General features: G+C 35.6%; 1 protein-coding gene across 4 annotated transcripts in view; it reads right to left on the minus strand.

Moving 5' to 3' along the window:
• The window catches only part of LOC145687978 (ETS domain-containing protein Elk-3-like), a 282,670-nt gene that overhangs the window by 4,033 nt on the left and 256,649 nt on the right, over positions 1-21,988 (minus strand). The window lies entirely within an intron of this gene.

Here is a 21,988-nt window from a genome sequence, read left to right on the forward strand (position 1 = left end):
TTTCACAATTACTTTGCTATTTCATAATGGTTCAAATATTGTTTACAAAGACTATAAACACCACAAAAATCTTAAATGGGTAACGTAATCAAGACATATTATTTGATCTTGTGTAAGGGTATGGAAAGCACCTCAAATTTGTTAGTGTGTTGACGTCATGGTATTGTGTTTATTAAAGATTTTCTTTCCAAGAGTGATTTGGAACAGTTGACCAATGGACAAAATACTAAACACTAGACAATATTTCGAGAGAGACATAAACTGTAAATTTATTTGTAAATCTAGACATAAACTGCAAACTTTCTCTGTAAATTGAGATATGAACTGTAAATGTTTTCTGTAAATCAAGACATAAACTGCATATTTTCTGTAAATCTTAACATAAACCGTAAATTTATCTATAAATCCAGATGTAGGCTGTAAAATTTTGCTGCAAACCCAGACACAAACTGCAGTTTTAAAGATATAAAATCCAGACATAAGCTGTAAAATTACAAAAATTCACTGAAAAATGTGCACTAATGGGTTCTTAATTTGCAATCATAAACAAGGATAACATGAGGAAGATAGTTGATTCAGAGTAAATAACTAAGTGTAAATTCGTTTAGATTATTGGTTGTGAAAGTAACTGATCACTATAGAATATATATAAACTGTATTCTTTGCGAAAAGCTTCACTGCTGTTCGCCAGCGACGTAATAATAATTTCGCCAGTCGTTAGTTGCACTTCTGCTGAGAAATCTGTCCGACAATGAGAAAAATCTTCAAATCGTTAGTTGTTTAACATTATAACTAGCTACACTGAGAAAAATCCATTATCCGGACAGCGGTATATTGTACAAATACAAGGATTCGTTATGTTTACTAAGGAAATCTGTACGGAGCGTACTTTATCCATATACTACATAGGTACTGCCTTTTACCCGCTTAGATATTACATCATGTCTCTGCAGGATGTCTGATATCTAACAATCTTCTGTATTTTACATACGTATACGTATGTTAAATACTTCAGCTATACGTTATATACGTCCATCTGTGTGTAAGATCCAGACCGCCTATAGACACTCTTTCTTTCGCCATGGCTGACGTCATTGAACTACCGTCTTTTGCTTGCGAAACGAGGTTGTTTACAAACGGAACAGAAGAGAGGAAGGAAACCTGGGAAGCCTGGGTAAGTACAATAGTTAACTATTACTTTAGTTAAATATTCCCATTAATTATATATTCTTTTAGTGTAACTTGCTTTAATATAGTACTAAGTAAGTAATGTAGTTTATGACTACAATTCTTACTATTGTAACTCGTAAATGATTGAGGAGAATGGAATGGGTGAATCTGAATTTTGAAAAAACTTTGAATATTAATGTTTTGAAACATATTATGTTTCAAGGTAGCAAAATGAATGTTATGTGTTTATTCATTCCATTTTATATGTGACGATTTATTACTTGGTGCAGATTTACTACAGGACTGCTTAACATAATTGCTAATAAACCGTTTTCAGCGCGGAAATTTCCTTGTGTAGTGAAGATTTAGGATTTAGATTTCTGGGCTTTCGGCATCAATGGCCTTGTTACCCCATATGAGGGATGACTTTCCTCGGCGAGTACACTATCCGGGGAAAGGAAGGGAAGAAAGGATTGGGGAAGGAAGAAAACGGCCTGGGACCTATATGTCTGGTACCACTCCGGCATTTGCCTGCTGTGAATGAGGAAAACCCAAGGAAACCTCATTCAGGATGGCTGGACTTAAAATCTTTTGATACTTTTTCGACCGAGTTCTCCCCCGGGATCGAACCCGGAACCGTTCGCACCGAAGGCGAGAGCGCTAGCGACTACCCTACGCGGGGCCACTTGTGTAGTCTAGAAAACTCATTTTTACTAGGATATTTGCAAAAATTTTTTTTTTTTTTTTTTTTGCTTTTAGTTTAACGCCCCATGATTGTACATCAATGTAAGAGAGAAGGTGACAATGAGATACATGATAATGGTGGAATCAAGAAAATGTAAGGAAACTGGAAAGTCTTAAGAATAACCACACCTACAGTGTTCACCAAAAGGCTATTTGTCGGGAGCAGGAATCGAACCAGGGACCTAACGCGTCAGAGGTAAGCGCTCTACTACAAAGCTTTCTTTTGTTTAAAGAACTTGTTTACATTGAAATATATATATTTTACGAAGATACTAACATATTTTACAGCCTCACTGAAATTTAAAAAAAAAAAAAAAAAGTAGTCAGGGAGAGTTTACTTGTCAGATTTTTATTTTTTAATTTAATTTATTTTTATTTTTATTTATTTTTGCTTTGTTATGTTCCCTAGTTAATTAATGTTTGGGTTACTGAAAATTAAAACCTTTTTAGTATTATTGTTATGTCATCACTTTGGAACCAAAAAAGTTAGATTTTTTTTCTTGTGTTTTCATATAGGAAGTTGGTAAGTTTGTGCCTTAGCATTGGTTTGGTTTCTAGAACGTAATTGAAGGTCATGTTGAGTTGAGTCTTGGCGGGTTTAGAGTTCGTGAAGTGTCAGGCACTGCTTGTGCCCCTGTCTTCTGTCTGTGATGTTTCCTGGCTTTGGGCTGTGAGGTATTTATGTTGAGGAGTACCAACGCAGGCCGCGTGATATACAGGTAGCTTCAACAGCTACGAGTGCCAGATGTTCATCTTTCGTTACGGCGTGACTAATGCAGTATAGTACTAGGTTCAAATTCTATGGGTGGTAAAAATGGTCGTGGTGTGGTAAGAAATACAACGTAATTGTTATTAGTTTATTAGTGTTTCTTCATAGTATAGTTTCACTATTTCTAGAAGGAATTAAGTATTAACGAAGTAATAAATAAGCAAAAGCACACTTTGATTGGCGTTAACTATTTCTCATACTCCATTGAGAATGTTTTGATCCTCAGTTGCGCAAACATCCAGTGTGCGTTTTTTTGTTTGCTTACACTGCCTTATAGATGAGCTCCCTCGTGGCTAAGTGATTAGTGAACACGCCTTTGGCGTGGGACACCCGGGTTCGATTCCCGGCCGGGGGCCGCGGTGGCTCAGTGGTAGAAGGTTCACCTCTGGTGCTTGGGGTCCCGGGTTCGATCCCAGCCCCGCCAAGTGAACCTTGTGGTGGACAAACACCGTGTGCGTGGGTTTTCTCGGGGTTCTCCCGTTTCCTCCCACTTTCTTCATTCCACTATTTAATTCATTACTCATCACCGTCTCCATTAGCCTAACCATCATAACCGTAGGACATAAAACTCAAAGATTTCATTTCATTTTTTCGATTCCCGGCCGGAGCTTATGTGGTTCGGATTCCACGTTAATCTGTAGGTCCACGTCTCATACAGCCTTGCTGCTGAAAGGAACGTTAAAATCAAATCAGCACTGTTTTACAGATGCAATTGTTCGATTCCGAGTTCGAATGAAGCTTTTTACGGGCAGGGGGCGACTTTTATATATACAATCCAAGGATTTTAGTTATTAGTCAGTGATGCAATATATAGACCTATATATATTACAAAATTGAAAGTGACTATGTTTGTGACTCTTAATCTCTTAAGAGCTGCGGTGGCTCAGTGGTAGAGCGTTCACCTCCGGTACTTGGGGTCCCGGGTTCGATCCCAGCCCCCGTCAAATGAACTTTGTGATGGACAAACACCTTGTGCGTGGGTTTCCTCGGGGTTCTCCCGTTTCCTTCCACTTTCTTCATTCCACCTTTCATTCATTGCTTATCATCAGCGTCTCCTTTAGCCTAACCGGCATAACTGTGGGACGTAAAACTCAAAGGTTTCATTTCATTTTTTCTTAATCTCTTTGGAATCTTGTACTTAGGTTCACAGCGGAAGCGACGAAATAACTCGACTCATCCATTGTAGCTCTCTTCGCAACCAGTTTCCAAAATGTTGGCAATAAGTTTGCGAAACGGGATATGACGACTCCAATTTTGGGTGAAAAGTCGCTATAAAAAATAATAGAGAAATTCATTGTCTATAAGCATTGTTTTAAAGTTGTAGATGTAAACTAAACAATATGTTCTACTCACTGGCGCAAATCCGTGGGGGGGGGGATGACGGATACATGTCCCCTCCAATCTTGGAACTGAGGGGGACTTCTCCCCAATAATCCGATTTGAAATGTGTTTTTTGGGAGAAATTTTATTATTTTTGTCCGATTGCTACAAAGGAACGTGAGATAAAATAGATGTCCCCCAGAATAAGCCTCAAATCTGCAGCCTACCAACGCTGAAAACAACTCTGATCCTCCACAACATTGTTTTTCAACTTCATAAGTATTTTGGACATCGTCAAAAAAAAGTATGGTAACGGTCTTACCCCCCCCCCCTCCCAATGTTGAAGACAGATTTGCGCCGCTGGTTCTACTCACATCTTTGTAAATAGGGCGCAACCAATCCTTTAATTCAGGGATCATTTTTTTGTAAAAGAAAAAGTGCAGAATAATTAAAAGATCCCAAAGGACAAATATAACAAACATCTTCTTCGCCTTTATTCACGCAATCTATAGCTAATCTTGTTGCTATCGGTAATGATGTATTACGTGTGTTTCTCAACGGAAACTCTGCGAACTAAAGGACATCAAGTTTGTAGTTGTTCTTCGTTAGAGGGCAAGGGTAACATAACAATGCAGGATTGTGGGGCAGTGAGTATGCTGTATTTCCAAACTCTTCATCAGTTGCGCTGATTAAAACAAACAAACAGAAAAAAAGAACGTAAAAACTGTTTTGAACTAATAATGCTTCTCTACAGATGAACATTTTGTTTGGAGCAGAAAGTCGCTAAATGTGTAAGTAGGTAAATCGTCATTTAAAAATCACCCAAAAAAGTCTCCAATCGGAAAAAAATATTTTTTGTCGCTATCGTAGGGCGACCATACGTCCCGTTTTGACCGGGACAGTCCCGTTTTAGTGGCGTGTCCCGGCCGTCCCGTCAGTAGATGGAAAAAGTAGTATTCGTCCCGTTCTATGTAAATGAAAGAAGTAAATAACAAACCCAGTATCTTTACTCCTTTTAAAAGTATTAATAATTAATAATAACAAAGAGGCAAAAATTGAACTGAAATTCCTTATATTAAACATACTCTATAGTTCGCAGTACTGCTCGAAAGGCAGCAGAGGTTTTAGCAGTTGGTTGTGTGTTGAACAAATTTCAACCTGTCTTTCCTTTTTCATAAGTACCCGTTCTGTAACAAAGAGAGAGAGGAGGAAATCTGATATCAAGGCACTGATAAGAACAAAGGTAGATCTAAAAGTCTAGGGTTGCAAGAACCTGTCCCGTTTTTAACTGAAAATTTTATGGTCAACCTACGCTATCGTTGAGGTCGAATTCCCCTTATTTAGCGACTTTACCCAAAATTGGCAACATTGACCCCCACCGAACAACCAGGGTTGAATTCAGGGGGTAGCCCGGGGGGAATCTCCCCCCCGAAGAAAATTCATTCCCCCCCGGAGAAACTCCCAAAATTTCAGTCACAAAATGTAGAAATTACTTCACCCAATTATTTGCTTTTCTGTCCGTGTACGTGCAGACGAAATCCGATCTCTCAATATACATATAAATGACGCAGACCCATTCTATATAAATGTTAACATGTAACATCTAAGATAGAATACCAAATAGTGAATAAAACTTGTATTTCTTAACGCTATGACTGAGTTTGGCAGAACATGAAATTGTTAACTGTTGAAGAAAGGTTTGTATTTTAGTAGGTACTATACTCTCGCCCTATATTATATATTAGTAGGTAGCACTAGCACAGGTTGAGATACGAAAGGAAAGATAGGGAAGATCTTTCGATCATTCCATATAATCTCTCATGTCAGCAGACTTCAGTTCTTGAAAATATACAGTTCCTACATTATTTGAAATAGGGCGCCTAAATCCCATTTCTCGCATCGGAAGTAACAGACGTAAATGTGTTTTACGATTGTTAAAGTAAACACATCTTTCTTTAATTAAAAATAATTCATTAAAGGGTGAGATTCAGTGGGCGTCATTTAGAGGGATCAGGGAGGAACAGTTATCCCTCCTTGATTAGAGACTTATATAGAATTTATCAATATGATAATAGTATATAAGTGAAAGATTGCTATTGAAGGTGGCCAAGATCCTGCTCAGTGCCGTTCCATGGGGGAGGGGCAAGCGGGGCGACGGCCCCGGGCGCCGAAGTAAGGGGTGAAAAATTCGGGAGGGAAAAAGAAAAAAGAAGGAAAGAAAAACAGAGGAATGAAATACATGTGGACATATATAAAATGAAAGGAAAAAAGTAATGAAAAGTGCTCAAAATCAAGGAAAAGCAGGGTTTACTTTTTAAAATTTTCCCACCTTTGGCGGCTGGTCTGTCGACCTCACTCATATATACGGGGATGCCGTCGTATACTCTCGCGCCAAGCGCTGATTTTCCACGACACGGCACTAATCCTACTGAAGATTTCGTCAACTAAACTATTGATGTATATGCAGTGAAGAAACCAAGGCTAATATGTTTGATTTAGAATCAGAAGTGTGAGAAAGAATGATAACTTTTTATTAAGATATTCCTAAGTATGTTTGTTTTAGGAGAAAAAATATTTCAGTTAATTTAAATCTTTTTAAAAATTTTTACATTAGTAACAAACAGTAATTACTGAATATAGGAAATAATAAAAATAGTTACTGTAAATAGCAGTTAAAGTTTAGTCTAAACTATTTTTGCCAGTCTTTATTTAATGTTTTAGATGAAATCAAACGATTGTTTTCTTAAAATTATAATCTCATTGAATATTTATCAGCAATTAGTCTCAATATTAGGTAAGATGTGTATGTGAATAGAATTGTTAAATATGCTGCTTTCTTGAAAAAAATACAGAAAAATAACCCTCCCCCGAGCAGTTGACATTCCCCCCCGGGTGTAAATGTCTGAATGAAACACTGCGAACAACACCCCGTTATCTTTAGCCTAGCCAGCATAATAGTGGGACGTAAAACTTAAAGATTTCATTTCGAACAACACTCCCAGAAACCTATTGTTATACCATTCCCAAAACACCCTTTTGTACAGTTCTCCCTATTCGAAAAAAAAAATTGTAAATAGCAGTGTTCATATATAAATATGGAACTCAATTTCCCTGAATTTTCCAGGTTTTCCAGGTATTAATTTTTCAATTTCCAGGTCTAGTGGAAGAAACTAATAGTACGAGAACACATAAATTTTAAGAATACTATATTTATATATTTGAGAATGGCCACCCTTCTCCCCAATGAACGATTGCAATTAAATATTGAGTCACAAGAAAATAAATAATTAAAATAAATAAAATTTAAGTTGAAAAATATGAAGTTGAGAAACCTACTAAGGGAATTATATAATACTTTTGTTCCATACTTGAATACATTCAAAATATACAAAAATATTGGCTTGGGGAAGAAAAAAAGGGCCCGCGAGATTTTAACTGATTCTTATAGTACTCGACAACAGAAATAAATTACTGAAAGAATTTTCAAAATCGGCGCAGGTAAACATGCAGAAAATCGCATTTTCATGTACCGGTTCAAAATGGGGAAGAAAAGACGACCGCGAGATTTTAATTGATTCTTGTAGTACTCGTCGAGAGAAATCGATTAGTGAAGGAATTTTCAAAATCGGCGCAGGCAAACATAGAGAAAATCTCATTTTCATTTTCCGGTTCAAAGTGGGGAAGAAAAAAGGGCCGCAAGATTTTAACTGATTCTTGTAATACTCGACGAGAGAAATCGACTAGTGAAGGAATTGTCAAAATCGGCGCAGGCAAGCATGAAGAAAATGGCATTTTCATGTATCAGTTCAAAATGGGGAAGAAAAAAGGGCCCGCGAGATTTTAACTGTTTCTTGTAGTACTCGACGAGAGAAATCGATTAGTGAAGGAATTTTCAAAATCGGCGCAGGCAAACATGGAGAAAATGGCATTTTCATGTACCGGTTCAAAATGGGGAAGGAAAAAGGTTCCGCGAGTTTGAACCGCTACGATGTATGTTCACGAATGTCCCCGTCTTCTCAAATTTAGTTAATTACTGTGACACTGAAACATGTGACACAGAGTCACATTGTGGATGACTGCAATCGGCAACCACTGCACATATACTCCTCCCGCCCCACAGTTTGATTATTTCGATCCATTCCTCACGTGCTAACGGCATGGTTCAACATCTGCAAGAAAGAGGTAAATGTAACGTTCAATTGGCAATAGCTTTTCACCAAATTAAGCTGCATGAAATCTGATTGCATATTTGACATACTGAGAAAATTCTAGTCCGTGGCCATATGTATCACATATCCCATCAATTCATAAAAATTTTGAACACAAAATTACGGTCGTCCGTGTGACGTACTCCCAAAAGGCCTAATGTGTATCACCCACCTCACATTCAATGAAACCACATCCGTGTAGAATTTAGAAAGGAACTTCTTATGATGTATACAGGATGTCTCAAACGTTCCCTGACATAGGATAACTCTGTTATTATCAGAGTTACAACAAAATGTAAGAGGAAAAACATCTCGAAATATGACGTTTTCAATCTAAAGTGAACACTTTTTAAAAAAAATCGGACGAGATGTTTGTGCTGTATACTCTTTATGCACCCAATTTTAAATGAAAATGCAACGTTGTCATTTACCTGGACCCACAACATAAGTGAATGAAGTTACTGTTTGAAACGGGGGCTGGCCATCGACATGTTAGCGTAAAAGACAGTAACTTCACTCACTTACGTTGTGGGTCCAGGTAAATGGCAATGTTGCATTTTCATTTCACATTGGACGCATAGCGAGTGTACAGCGCAAACGGGTCATCCGATTTTAAAAATTCCTTCACTTTAGAATGAAAACATTATATTTGGAGACGCTTTCCAAAGTAGTATAATTTAGTTTGTTTAAATTTACAATTTAATACAAGTAGATTCGGATTTATATGCGTAGGATTTTGTATGCATCTAACTAATGAATTCTTTATTTTCATGCTTAACTTAGTGACTTGGCTTTGGACTGCAACTGATTATTGTAACCCATTATTGCTTGAGAAGAAACAAGATATCCGAATCTTCATTTGGAGAAATCAAACGTCTATTGGAAAGCTGGGGATTACAATCATTAATTTCTACATTTCAAGGTGCGTAAATTATATATTCTGTGTTTGTTGTTAAATTACTATTACTATTATTGGGTTTAGAATCAATCAAGCACTTCATGATATTTTATGGGGATCAAGATGGGTGCCGGATAGATAAGTATTTGAGCGTCAGGCTCTTATTTCTTTTCAATTTAATATTTAATCAATGATTATTTTTCTCCCTCATTATTCCACCAAATCGTATTCCAAGATCATATATCCATTTTTGATCGATATATCCATATTTTTGATCTCTTTCATATTTCTATATTTTCGATTTTTGATATTGTTTATATTTCGATATTGCTGTATTTTTCGATATTTCGAACAAGTTTCGATAGTTTGTCAATATCGATTATCTATATCTAAATTCGGATATCCCAAAGCCCTATCGAACCCCCTCCGAAATGAAGTTTTTGGCTATGGACCTGATTAGGGATGCGCACGAGACAAGACGAGACAGAATTTTTGTTACGAAATTCGAGACGAGATAGAGCTCTTCCAATAGAAACGGATCCAGTTTTCGAGACGAGACATAACTTTCGCGGCACCTTTTCGAGAGGAGACAATCTCAAATCTTTTCTCTTGCGCATCCCTACACTTGATCATGAGGTATAAAAAAAAAAAAAAGTTAATGAGAAATACCGGTAACATGTAAATACAATATAGGTAGCTAAAACATTTTTGTTTTCATTCTTCAGTAATGCATTATTATTAATCTCAGGGGGGCGCGGTGGCTCAGTGGTAGAGTGTTAACCTCCGGTGTTTGGGGTCCCGTGCTCGTGGGTTTTCTCGGGGTTCTCCCGTTTCCTCCCACTTTCTTCATTCCACCATTTCACTCATTTCTCATTATCTCCGTCTCCTGTAGCCTAACCGGCATAATCGTGGGACGTTAAACTTAAAGATTTCATTTTTTATTAATCTCTGTATTTTATAGTGTATTCTCAAGCTTAAGGTGATGTATAATTAAATTTTGAATTCAGTTAACTTATTTTGTTTCTCAGATTGTTTTTAAAATGTATGTACAAACGTTTATTTTCATTCTTGAGAGTTTAAAGTGACGTATAGTTATTAAACATAGTATTTAATATTGTACTCTTAACGTGGAAGTGATATACAGTTAACTTTTGAATTCAGTTAACATTTTTCTCTCTGAAATTGCTTTAAAAAGTATGTAAAAACGTTTTTATTTTATTTCTTGAGTGCTAAAAGTGATGCAAAGTTATTAAGCTTACTACTTTATATTGTATTCTTAACCCTAAACTGATACACAGTGCGTTTTTGAATAAATTATGTCAAGTTATTTGAGTGACGAACACTGGTAGAAAATCCTGACTACTACTGGAACATTTTGATTTTAAGGTGACGACTACTGGTGCAAGGATTTTAAAATATTGTTTTTCCTCCAACGGCTACTCCTTTTTTAATTCTAACTACATGGTCATTATAGGAAGGATCAGTGAGTCTTTCCAACTATGGTACACCTCCGACAGATTCACGATGCTCAGAGAAGAGACAAAATAGTATGTTTTCAACCTTAAAGTGAGAACCACTGGCGTTTTTACCCTGCTATGCAAAAGTAAGTGAGTACTCCAATGGAGTTCCAATGCGGTACTTAATTTCTGCGTTTTAGATATATGGAAATACATGTCTCTAAAATGTAAAGAACTGATTTTTTTTTTTTTTTTTTTTACTGAAAACTGCAACTCGGTAAGCCTTATGGATACCGAGGTATGGGAAAATAAACTATAGGTATGTGGGGCTTGCATACTTGACGCTACAATTCGGAAATTGAATTAAAATATGACTAACGGCTATCAAGATGTTGTCAAATAAAGGGAGGACCAACACAGTTAAGGGGTTTTCGTGTTAGATGCTAAAATTTCCGAAATCGGTCATGGAAAGTTAATAAACACCAGTAGCAATTTCATCTTAAAGTAATTAGATATCTTCATGGGGTGTTAGAACATCATGGAGTCTACCAAAATTAAATTTTAAAAGCTTTTGAAAATATAATCTGACATTTGTAAACAGTATTTGAAATATGTATTTACCCAAAACTTCCAGCTAGTACATCTAACATCTGGAGAAACACTGTGAAATAAAAGCTTGAAATTTCGGAAACAATTATTGGTCGCAACAAAATTAAATAAGATGGTACTTCTATGGGTTAAATCAGTACCTCAGTACAATTTCGATCGAAAGATTAGTTCAGTCCTAGGTTTTCTTCAGGCAATTCCAAGGGTTCATCGAGCTGTGCAAAAGAATGAAAATTCGCTGTCAATATCTAAGATAGTAAATAAGATATAAGGAATTATATATTTTATGACGTGAAAATAGAGATCTTTATGGATTTGTACTTTTGGGTCTTTCCTAAAAGAAAAAAAATTCAGAAAACTACTGTATATACCTTAATAGACAATTCAGTGGGCGGGGACACAGTAGCTTAGTGGTAGGGTATTTAACTAATCTTTTTTTTTTTTTTTTTGCAGAAACTATTGGAGTATTCACTTAACCCATAGAAATACGATCATACTTAACTCCCTATTTAATTTTAAAATTAAATAAAAGGAAATATTTCAGTGTAGCGACCCACGATTATGCATTTTAGTCTCAGGGAGATTATGATTAAAGCAAGTGAATGTTGTTGACAGAATTGATGGAATGCAAAGGTGGGAGGAGAGTACCCCGAGAAAACCCACGAATACGATGTCCACTACAAACTGACTTGGCCGTGGATCGAACCAAGAACCCAATACACCAGAGGTAAGCACTCTACCACTAAGCCACTGTGCCCCCGCCCATTTAATTGTCTATTAAGGTATATACGGTTGTTTTCTGAAATTTCTTCTTCTTACAGCAAATACTCAAAAGTACAAATCCATGTGGGTCTCTATTTTTACGACGTCATAAAATACATAATTCCTTATATCTCGCTTGCTATATTAGATATTGACAAAAAATGTTCACTTTATTTCAGAGCCCGATGAACGCTTGGAATTGTCCAAAGAAAATTTAGAGCTGAATTAATCTTTCGATCGAAATTGTACTGACGAGTCTGAGGTTCTCACTTAACCCATATAAGTACCATCTTATTTAACTTTTGTTAGGATCAATAATTGTTTTCTGAAATTTCAAGATCTAATACGCTTTTATTGTATGGTGTCTCTCTAGCTGCTAGATGTACTAGCTGGAACTTTTAGGTAAATACATATTTCTAATACTCTTTACAAATGTCAAAATATATTTTACAAAACTTTTAAAATTTAATCTTGGTAGACCCCATGATGTTCTTAAACTCCATGGAAATACCTAATTATTTTAAGATGAAATTGCTACTGATGCTTATTAACTTTACATGACCGGTTTCGGAAATTTTACCACCTAACACGAAAACCCCATAACTATATGGATCCTCCCTTTATTTGACAATATCTTGATAGTCATATTTTAATTAATTTTCTAAATTGTACTGTCTAATATGCAAGCTCCACGTACCTATGGTGTCGCTTTTTATTTCACCATATTTCGGTAACTGTTAGGCGTACCGACTTGCGGTTTCGGTAAACACACACCTCTAACGTTCTTTAAAACGTTATTAAGACATATTTTAGAATATTTAGAAATGAGAGTTCTGGGAATATCATGGTACCCGAAAACCCCCATCAGGGCGTGTGTGTAGTGTATTTAATTGAAACTACTTTTGAGGTTGTTGTAAGCCCTCGTAATTACGTTTCCGAAACTGCACCATCTAGTACGCAAACTCCACAGTTCTGTAGTGTCGCTCTTTATTTTCCCATATCTCGATATCCATAAGGCTTACCGAGTTGAGGTTTTCGGTAAACAGATGTCAGTTCCTTACATTTTAGAGACATATATTTTCATATATCTAAAAAATACAGACATTAGGTACCCCATGGTAGCCCGAACACCATTGAGGTACCCACTTACTTTTGAATGGTAATACATTTTGAGTTGTTGTTCAGCATCAATAAACACTTCATAGTTTTTCTACGTGCAACCCAAAAGTCCATACCTGACCTAACAGATTTTGTCCATTTAATCTCAAAAATGTTAAGATACTTTGTATTGTTAAGTACAACCAAATTAAGCACACTGAATATAACATTTTAAATATTTTCTGATTTTTGTTGCAGGTATTTCGTGCATCAAACCAGGATTCTGCTTGAAAGACAGTCAAAAGAAGCAGTGTAGGTTGTGGCTAAAAGTACGCCCTTTCTGAAGACAGACTCAGTTGTACTTACATTATTTTGTACGAATATATAACCCTAATAAAGATACTGTACTACAAATTATTTCTTTCTTCCATAAATTATAATAAAATATTATCTCTGTTTAAAGAAAATGATTGTTAATGTTAAGTCATTTTAATTCTTTTTCTCTGTAATAAGAACATTATCCCTAGCAATATTTTTTATCTTTGTGCTATTGCGATTGGATGAAGTAAAATTCTATACGAAGCACTATTATTTCAGACATGCATTAATAACTAATGTATTGTTCTGTATGTAAGACAATGTGTATACTGAACATGTCTAGCGAAGGTGTTGTTTTAATACAGAATCTATAACTCAGCTTTTCAGTAGTCAACTTTATTGGGAATCCGAAGAAAGAAGTTAAAAAAAAAAAAATGTTGGACTTACCAGCGTGTGTGTGTTCGAATTCTGGACTAATCCAAATTATCCAGAGAAATCATTATATATTTCTTTGTTGCTATTTCAGATGTATCCTTTATCCAAGTCGTATGAAACGGAGACTTCATACATCGCTATACTTTGTATGAACTATGTTCCGTATTTACTTAATCACTTTGTAACTTTCTCTAGTGTTGACAAGGCCGCAGGTGTCAATCGAATAGTTTAGTGTTTCACTCATGTCACCTTGTGACTAAGGTACGTCCTGTCGGTATATATATGGTACTGGGTTCAATTAGCGATAAAATACATTTTTAGCGTTAAACAAATGCAAAAATCTATACGAAATGAGATACCGTGATCTCTGACTTACGGATAACACCAAGCAACTAATGGTACTGAGTGTGATTGAGTTTACTAATTACTATTTGGCTAAAATCAGTGTTCCTTTATCTATAGTTCTTTTCGTGCTTTGAATTGCAAAGTTTGAAATAACCGTTTTAAATTATTGTGTATATATATCTTCCGAGTAATTCTGAGAATCATTGCTCTTTCTTTAAGCAATGTATGAGACTGTTAAATTGCTCTTTCCTTAAAATGTTGCACTAAGAAGGATGCATCCAGGAAAGTCCAAATTTGCAGAATGTCTATAGCAGGGAAGAATAAATATGTTTAGTCGATGGCTGCACAACGCCTCCGCTGTCACCACGTTGTCACACAGCGAATACAGCGAACGTTTAAGAGTATTCTGCACTTACTATTAGGTATCGGCCTGGGAACTTTGGCGCATCTACCCAGTCTCCTTCTTGGTGTTTCATTTTTAATGGCGAGTACTGAGTAGGAATAATATTGTAAGCGAATGCGTTTCCGGCTGACACCACACTTTTAATTATTGCGACATTTAAAAAAAAAAAAAAAAACCTGTTAATTAAAATGTACAGAGAAGTTATTTCTGGAAAATTCTATTCAAGCCTCTTGTGGTAACAACTGCACTTTAGTAGAAGATACTATTAAGGAAAAGAATGAGGTAAAATAATCTTTATATCGTACAAGCAATGGATGATAACAGCTTAATAAATGATTGTACGTAAATCTTGTTTGAGTTTGAATATAGGATTGTATAAGGCTGTGCATTTTGCATTATTATTGAGGTGCTGCAACTAACTAACTGCAAACCATATGATAAATTCTTACAGTAATATATCACATATTGATTTACTCTGTATGGAAACGAAAATAGTTTAATATATGGTTAACCTCCTTTGTGCCAGGGGCGGATCCAGAGGGGGGCGATCGGGGCGATCGCCCCCCCCCCCCACAAGAGGAAACTTTCTTATTTTATATATAAATAAACCCATCCATAACAAGTTTGGAGCTCTTAAAAGTAGCAGTATTACCGCCGACCGCCCCCCCCAGAAGTCCGTCCTGGATCCGCCCCTGCTTTGTGCCCATAATTTTAAAATTAACGCTTGTGTCACTTTTCAACACTTGACTTTGCAGTAGCTTTCCAACGAATTAGCAGGAAGCCCAAACTTATAGGACACCCTGCAGGTAAATACATTTCTTTGGACAGTTTCACTGCTCCAAACTAAGATTTGAAAAGTGTAGTATTGTTAATTTTATTATTATTGGCACAAAGGAGATCAACCATATTTTAAGCTATTTTTGTTTTCATACAGAGTAAAACAATATTTGACAACATTACAGTAAGAATGTATCATGCACTTTGCAGTATGTTGCAGCACTTTAATAATGGTGCACTATACGTACACTCTAGATCCTGCATATGTCCGATCCATACAGTTAAGTACCGTGTTGTGCATCAGTTCCATCCCCATTTGATTGCATTTATTTATTTCATATTCTGAGCTATAACTGATGACACAGCACCGGCACATGGTGGAGATGTTGTGAGGCTTACGCCTTTGTTACGATCCTAAAATTTTGATAAATTTCGATTCTAAATATTCGGTAGATGCTTTAAGATCCCAAATTTTGAGTAATTTGTACTGTGTAATTTTTGTTTGTCGAGAGAAATTAAGTAGAGTTACTTTTTAACCCACCCGTCCACCCTCGCTACTTTATTCATTTGCTCTGTTAGAGTAATTTTTTGTTTTGTTGTATTTTAATCGAATGATAAGTGGGTGAGAAGAGAAAATTTTGCCAAGTTATTATATTTTGTTTTTCTTTGTGGTGTTGGATATATATACATAGTAGTGTAAGATATTTATTATAAGTGTGATTTTGAAAATAGATATAATGGAGAATACTAGTGTTATGTCTTCTACTATAGATCGTTTAGTAGAACCCCCCAAATTTTCCGGCAAATTGAACGAGTCAGTTCAATCATTTTTTAGTCATTTTGAGGATTTTTCTGTCCTTCATAACCTACGTGATGTACAGAAACGTCATTTGTTGCCGTATTGTTTAGAAAATGGGGCTCGTGCTTATCTGCTAGCTTTACAATCAACCGCAGAATATGATAATCTCATGTATGTTCAGATTAAGAAGAAATTAATAGAGGCTTATGAAGATAATATAGTTTCGCAAGTTTTAGAGCAAGAAATGAGAAATAGAGAACAGTTAGATTCTGAATCTGTTTTAGATTACATTTTTCATAAATGGAAATTAATACTTGAGTACGATCCGAAGATGCCAGTGACCGAACAACTTAACTTGATAATCGATGGGTTATTGCCTTCATTTTATTCTGTAGTTGTAAGAAAATCGTATAAGACTGTAATTGAGTTAGCAAAGTCCTTAGGTCTAGAGGAAAGAGTTAATTTTCTTGTCAGAATGCGTAGTCAGCAATTGAAGTCCTTGGCAATAACAAACGAATACAATATACATCCTGTTAGTAAGAATGCTATACAGCAAAAAGAAAATACTTTAGATGTTAATATTCAGAACGAAAATGAAATTGTAAGTCAGCCTGAAGAAAAAAATACATTGATAGCTCAGTTAGACGGTATCAAAGTCCAGTTACAAGATCTTGTGCAAAGAACAGCGCTCGCGAAAGTTTCTCACGCACACAAAGGAAAATCTGTGTGTATACAATCTTATGAGCATTCGCGTTTGGAGCGAAGAAATCCTATTCATGAATCCTCTCCATCTTTTGCTTATCCGTTGCCTTATGCTTCTGTCAATGTAAATGAGAATGTTAAATCGAATAATAGGAATAAAGTAGACAATAATATGTGTAATAATGTTAGAAATAGTAAGCGATATTATGTTCCTATTCAATATGAAGCTGATTTGCCTCATGTTAAAGCATATATTGATAATAAGCCGCATTTATTTCTATTGGATTCAGGCAGCACTGTCAGCTTAATTTCTGGTAATAGTTTAAGCAATAAGCATAAAATACTCAAAGGAACTACTTTTATTCGTGGTATCACTGGAAATTCTCAAGGAAGTGATCAAATCGCTTTAGTGAAATTTAAATTAGGAGGACAGTATTTTACGCATCCTTTTCGAGTGTATAATAATTTTCCATATAATAGCATAATTGGCCAAGATTTTTTAAAAAGTCATCTTGCAATGGTTGATCACAATAAGAATTCTTTTAGTTTTGTTAAATTTGGTATTCCTCCAAGAATTGAATTGCCGCCATACGTATCTTTTGAAGAAATTTCTAACCATATAGCAAAATTATATAAACCTCAATTTTTAGTGGCTCGCTCTGTTGTTTTGCCTCCAAATTCAAGTGTTCAAGTTACATTGAAAAAAGTAAATGATCTTGCAGGAAATCGCAATTTATTAGTTCCCAATGAGTTAATAGATACGCAGGCAGAAATTTTTGTGCGTAAATCAGTTGTAGACGAAATTCATCCGGTAATATCTGTGATTAATCCTACCAAAAGTAAACTCTACTTGAAAAAAGATGTTGTTTTGGGTTCTGCCGAAAATGTTATCAGTAATACCAACTTTAAGAAACAAAATAGCACTAATAATAAGGTTCATCAGGTTAATGCAGCAGATACGAAATCTTTTCCTGAAGGTTATGATAAATATAGAGTAAATGTTAACCCTGAATTGTTGCCACATCAACAGCAGCAATTATATGATTTAGTAGAGGAATTTTATTCTAGTTTTTCTTGGAATGAATTTGATTATGGTTGTGCTAAAGGATATAAGCATAAAATTGAATTAGTAGACAATATCCCAGTAAATCGACCCCAATTTTCGATACCATTTCATCTACGGGATGAGATCAAAAAACAAGTAGATATTTTATTGAAAAGTAAGATCATTGAACCTAGTATTAGTCCGTATAATTCTCCGGTAATGCTTGTTAAAAAGAAGAATGGACAGTATAGATTTATACAAGACGGGAGATTTTTGAACAAAAAAATGGTTAATGACAGTTTTCCGGTTCCTCCTATCCAGGATATTTTGACTAATTTGGCAGGACGCAAATATCTATGTTCTAGTGACGTTTTTGGAGCGTTCTTTAATATTCCCCTCACTGAAGAATCTAAACCTATTACAGCTTTTTCGATTCCGGGCGTGGGATCGTATCATTTTAATTTTTTGCCTCAGGGTGTCAAGACATCTACTAGTGGTATGAACAGATTAGTGAAACTCACCTTGGAAGGTCTTCCACAAGATAAAATATTTGCTTATGTTGACGATTATTTTTGGTCTAGTGATAGTTTTGATGAAATTTTGCAGTTAACTCGTATGTTGCTTCAAAGAATAAAAGAAATTGGTTTAAAGCTTTCCCCAGAAAAAACAAAATTGGGATATTTTTCATTAGATGTTTTAGGTCACACTGTTAGTAAAGATGGTTTGTCTATTTCGAAACGAATAATTAACTCAATTTCCAACTATCAACGTCCCAAAACAAAGAAACAAGTCAAAAGTTTTTTAGGATTGGCTTCTTTTGTTCGTTCGTATTTACCTAATTTTAGTCAATTAGCAGAAGCGTTACTTTCTTTGTTGAAAAAAGACGCTCCTTTTCGTTGGAAGGACGCACAGGAGACAGCATTCAATAATATTAAACAAGCCATCATTTCAGCACCTTGTCTCATGAGATACAAGCCTGATTATCCTCTGTATCTCTATTTTGATGCCAGCAAAGTCGCTCTTTCTGGACTAATCAAACAACCACAAAATTCACCTGACGATACAAATCTAGTTCCTATTAGTTATTGTAGTCGTGCAACGTCTCCTAGCGAGAAAAAATTACACCCATATCAGCTTGAATTACTAGCATTATTGTACTCATTACGTTCATTTAGGTATTTTCTTTTAGGACGTCATTTTTATTTGAAGACAGATTGTCATAGTTTAATTTATTTGAAGCAAACAAAGAATGTAAGTAAGATTTCTAGATGGTTGAGTGAGATCGAATCGTATAATTTCACTATTTCACATATCAGTGGCTCCAGTAACGTAGAGGCAGACGCCATTTCACGTTTTTCTAACCCCCCTAGAGATTTGGAAGACGAGAAAAAGAATCAAGAAGATCCGAAAATTTTGTTTACTCAGACCACAAATTCATTTTCAATTTTAAATGAGCCAAATCTGGCAACAGAACAGCGTAAAGATCCGTTTTTTAAAGATATTTTTTCTTGGTTGGAACAGAAAGAAAATAGAAATCCTAAAATAGAACGCCAAGCATTATATTTTACTATTAAAGATGGAATTTTGTATAGAAAGCAGAAAACTTCTCAAGGTATAAGATTTTTAGTTGCAGTTCCTACTTCTTTGCGTTATAAAGTTTTTAATGCTTGTCATACGTCAGCATTGGGATCATCTCATTCTGGTTATTCTAAAACCTATGATATGTTAGTAAAAACAGTGTATTTTCCCAACATGAAGAAATATATATATCAGAAGTGTAAAGAATGTACGATTTGTCAAGTATCGAAATCGAAAATTGGTTCTCCGTATGGTACATTGCTTACTTATCCCTCCGTTCCCCCTTTCTATCGCATCCACATAGATGTAGCTGGGAATTATTCCCCCAATAATATGTTAAATCACAAATATATGATAGTTGTAGTAGACAGTTGTACTAGATACATAATTGCAGATTCCCTTCCTGATGTTACAGCAAGTACTTTGGCTTCATTTCTTTATCATAAAGTAATTTTAAAGTTTGGAATTTTTTATGAAATTGTCTTAGACAAAGGCAGTGCATTCACTAGTGGACTATTTAAAGAATTATGTGCTATGATTGGTGCTAACATGCGTTTTGTAAATGTACATGGGCATTACAGTAATGGTGTTTGTGAAATTAGTATTAGAAACATAGAACAACGATTGAAATCAGCTTTATGTGACAAGGATTTAGGAGAATGGATTGACTTATTACAGCCCATAGTTTTTTCGCTTAACGTCACCAAGAATTTATCGTCTCAAATTTCACCATTTGAATGTCTTTTTGGCTTCAAACCTAGGTTACTTCATCAGGCAATTTTAAATACCCCGTGTCAATACGAAGAAAATGCCGTTCGTTTACAGCAATTACAAGAGATTAGAGATAAAGCGCAAGAAAATCTTTACAAACGTCATAAAACGGCGACAAAATTTTTTGACAAGAGACATACGAAACCAGCTTTTAAAGAAGGAGAAAAAGTTTGGATATTAGACACCACAAGAAAGAAAGGTCACGCCAAAGCATTTAGCGGAAAGTTTATTGGTCCAGGCATAATTGAACGTGTGGAAAATCCAAATTCATATTTTGTTAAGTATAAGACCGCCCGAGGATCTTACAAGATAGACAGCATAGCAGTTCAGAGATTGAAGAAGTTTTATGAGAAGGAAAACCCGGAAGAGGAAGACCACCTTGAAGACTCTGACGAAGAGATGCCTATCAACGTCTGCACGGAAGACCATACGATGAAAAAGAAGAAGACGAGACGCGAAGACCATCAAGGACCACCAACTGAAGAGATTTTCAACCCCAGGAAACAATGTTTGGAAGAAGAAATTTTCATCCCTTCTCTTCATATTAAGGATGTTGTGATTGCCGAAAATCTACCAACGTGGGCAACTATAGGGAAGAATTCTACAGAAGAAAAACCGAAATTTGCCTGTAATACTGCCATCAATCAGAAGATTAGTATTTATAAAGGTAACATAGTGGATATAAAAGCAGATGCCTTAGTAAATCCAACGAATGAAACCTTAACTCCTTTAGGTGGTGCAGACAAAGCCATTCAAGACGCAGCTGGATCTGAATTTTTAGAAGAATGTTTGACCATATCATCATTGAAGCCAGGAGAAGCGAAGATTGCCAATGGTTATCGTCTACCAGCTAATTATGTAATTATGACATGTGGACCACGGAATTCAGACAAGAAGATTTTACGAGAGACGTACAAAAATTGTTTTAAAGTGATGTTGGAGAATGACCTATCTACAATTGTATTACCTAATATTTCAACTGGAGCATTTAAATTTCCGAAGTTAGAAGCTGCCAAAATTGCCTTAGCTACAACAAGAATATTTTTAGAGGAACATCTTGATGACGTAAACCGTGTCGTATTCTGTGTTTATGATAGAGAGAATTGGGACATTTATCAGCGATTACTCCCCATATATTTTCCCATTGATGAAGAATCTGTTAGTCCGTCTGTCCGTACGTAACTTGTATGTGGACTACTTTTCTTGAAGATTGGATTGTGCATAGGAACACCTTGTAGATGGATGATGAACTTTCTTTTAGCACTGGCCACGCTTAGAAGTTAGTTTATCTTGGTTTTGAATTGTGCATCCAAATCCACCGGTGGAAAACTTCGAAAACTTAGAACACTTTGAAACTTGGAATACTTCGAATTTTGGAACATGTTAGTATCTTCAAGAATTGTACCATTTCGTTTGATTGGACAGCGTATCATTACAGAAGTTTCTTACTTTTATTTTTTTTCAAATGTGAGTATGTGAAGAATGAAGAAAATCAACGACACGTATATGGATAGATATTTCGATGGATATATTAAGAAGATGTAAGAAGATTGAAATCAAGATCGCAAGAACCATGCTCCATCCTTTAGATGTCTAGTATTCGATGCCCGAAGAGGACAAGATTAAAGAAGAAAGAAGATGAAGATAAGAAGAATTTATATGTTAGTTAGGGTTGTAGGTTATATGTGGTGAATAGTTCTCTCGTGCTGATTTCATATAGTTTGATTACAGCCAGTATATGGGGCTATAACCATATCTTGGAATTTTTTTCCAGTCTACGGAC

This window comes from Thermobia domestica, chromosome 6, assembly GCF_964235325.1.
Source record: "Thermobia domestica chromosome 6, izTheDome1.hap1.1, whole genome shotgun sequence".
NCBI classification, from domain to species: Eukaryota; Metazoa; Arthropoda; class Insecta; order Zygentoma; family Lepismatidae; genus Thermobia; species Thermobia domestica.